This window comes from Propithecus coquereli, unplaced genomic scaffold, assembly GCF_000956105.1.
Source record: "Propithecus coquereli isolate 6110/MARCELLA unplaced genomic scaffold, Pcoq_1.0 Scaffold490, whole genome shotgun sequence".
In the NCBI taxonomy this organism is placed as follows: Eukaryota; Metazoa; Chordata; class Mammalia; order Primates; family Indriidae; genus Propithecus; species Propithecus coquereli.
The window spans coordinates 530804-533647 of record NW_012150730.1 but is presented as its reverse complement, the minus strand read 5'-3'; positions in this window follow the sequence as shown (position 1 = coordinate 533647).

The following is a 2844-nucleotide window of genomic DNA, read 5'->3' as shown; positions in this document are numbered from 1 at the left end:
GGCAGGGCATGTGGATCCACCAGGAGCAAAGGACCTGGGCGCCAGAATGGGTCCCTGGCAAAGACAAACCAGCTGTCAGTGACTGTTTGGGAACAACTGGTGGCTTGAGGACCAGGTATGCTAAAGAGTGAGGAAGCTTCTGAAGATGGACTACCAGGAAATCCATCCTTGTATTTGTGTGTGTGTGTGTGTGTGTGTGTGTGTTTTGATACAGGGTCTTACTCTGTCACCCAGGCTGTCCGGATCAAAGCTCACTGCAGCCTGTAACTCCTGGGCTCAAGAGAGCCTCCTGCCTGGGCCTCCCAAAGTGCTGGGATTACAAGTATGAGCCACCACACAGACTCCCATCCTTGTTTTTCAAATACACTTCCTGAGGTTAAAAGAGAAGAGTTAATCAATGGCTTAAACACAAAGAGGGCAGGGTGGAGAGCAGCCTTTGTCAAGAGGGAGGGGATGAGGTCAGGGTGTGGCAAGCCTGGGCTGTCTCTTCCTGGCCTCCACCACCTTGGGTACAGCAGGAAGATGGCCGGGAGAGCAGGGCTGGATGGCCATTCTGCCTCAGTTGCCCACCTTGGTAGGGAAGCACTTCTCAGACCAACTGCTTTTGAATGGAAAACACTAATCTGACCAAGCAAAATTCACAATGTTTGGGTAGCACAACATCTGGGAGTCTGAGCCAAAGATAGGGCCAGTGAAGGCAGGCACCAAGACTTCACATTGTGTGTTCCCACTGATATGAAATGTCCAGAACAGATAGTGACATTAGATTAGCGGGGACAGGGGTGAGGAAAAGGACTCACAGCATATCGGCCGAGAGATCTTTTGAGACATAAGGGTGGTAAGGGTTACACAACAGGGTAAAGTTACTAAAAATGATTGAATTGTGCATTTGAAATGAGGGAATCACATGAGACAGCTGGTGTCTGGAGGTGGGAAAGGCTGTCCCCTTGGGGCCGTAAAACTGAAGGTGTCAGGCTCACACCTATCGTGGGTGGCAGAATTCCCAGCCCCAGGGCATCCAAGGAACAGCACCCTGGCTTCAGTAAAGGATTTGTCTTCTGGCGATGGAGCTAGAGCTTCTTCCCTGTGGCCTTAGGGGTGGAACCACCCAGGGGTACCACTGCTCAGGGCTGGGGCTTTCCCCTTTTCCCGAGAGCTTCCCTTAAAAAAATTTTCTTTTTTTTTTCAGTATACTAAAAGCAGGACAAAACAAGAACATTTGCTAATTAGGGGGTTTGAGTGCTCCATGCCATAAAGTCAATGCTATATTGTTCTATGTGTTTCTTGGGGTTTTTTTTAACTCTTCAAAATCAATCCTAGGGCACAGTATGGGTCAAGGTGCTGGGACCCTGGAGAAGACAGTGGTTGTTGTTACGATTATTATTTCAGTTTAGGTGTCATCCTTCCTGAATTGTTTTCTCAGGCCTCCGTCCAAAGAGTTGGTGGTATGCTCTTCTTTGTATTTTACATATGAAAGCACGTTAAAACTTTTCTCTCTTGCAAATACTCCTGACCCCCACCCCTCTTTGTTGAGCCCTTAATACCTATCTGAATGCTGTTTTCGGTAAATCCGCAAGTCTCCTGGCCTGGTCCGACCCATTGCTTTGACCACCTGGTAGGCTGCACCACAGCCTGGGTCTGGGCCTCCCTTCTGGCCCCTTCTCTAAGCTGCAGCCTCAGAGGCCTTTCTGGAGTGTAAAGGGGACCTTGCCCCTGCCCCTTCCCCACCCCACATGGGTCCCATTTCCTCTCTGTCCCCTCGGAAGGGCTCGATCCCCCACTGCTGCCGCTTGCTTTGAGGGACCCTCCCACTCAGCCTTCACCTCTATTTGCCTGATACCAGGAGGCATTTGTTTGTTTTTTGTTTCTTTTTTTAGAGATAGGGTCTCACTCAGTCACCCAGGCTGGAGTGCAGTGGTACAGCTCATTGTAGCCCCCAACTCCTGGGCTCAAGGGATCCTCCTGCCTCAGCCTCCAGAATAGCTGGGACTACAGGCGTGTACCACCAAGCCCAACTATTTTTTTTTATTTTTGTAGAGACAGGGTCTCATCTAAGCTAGTCTCAAACTCCTGGGTTCAAGCAATCCTCCTTACTCGGCCTCTCAAAGTGCTGGGATTACAGTCTTGAGCCACCACACCCAGTTCCTGGAAGCATTTCTGCCAGGATATTCTTAGTGTCTTCTCCCTGGGCTGAGTGGAAGCTCCTGACAGACTGAGACGTGTACGTGGATCTTGGAACCTGCATCCCACACCTGGCACAGCCCAGATCCACTAGGTTGGGGCTGGGTTTGTGGACTTGGGGACCTGAGCGTTGGGCTTTACCCCTGGAGTGACTGCCACAGAGGGAGAACCTGGTTGAACAGCTGGCCTGGTAGTGAGGGAGAAGAGAGGGAGGTTGAGACCCGGACTGAGCTAGAAGTGGGCACAGCTGAGAGGCCCTGGAAGACCCTTTGGTGGGAGCCATCTGTCCTCTGACCCTGCTGTCCTGCAATAAATGTTTTCTCAAGGCTTATGACTGTGGAGGCCACAGTTCTCACCTCCCTTGGCTGCCTGAGAGGGGTCAGGGTTTGGGTTTCTTCCCTCTGCACCCACCCTAGCCTCATGAGCCAGGTCCTCTCCTCCCATCTCACCTTTATCCTCCCAGCTTCTTCCCTTGGAGCTGAGACCTTCTCTAAAGCCACCTAAGTCCTCTCCTTCCTACCCTGAATCTGTCCCTTTCTGCCCTTCCCTGCTGAGATCAGAGCACCATTGCTGACTGCTGGGTCTCCTGTCTTTTCCACCCCACTAGCTCTTACCATCTAGTGATGTAGCCATCATAACAGGCTTTTTTTTTTTTTTTTTTTT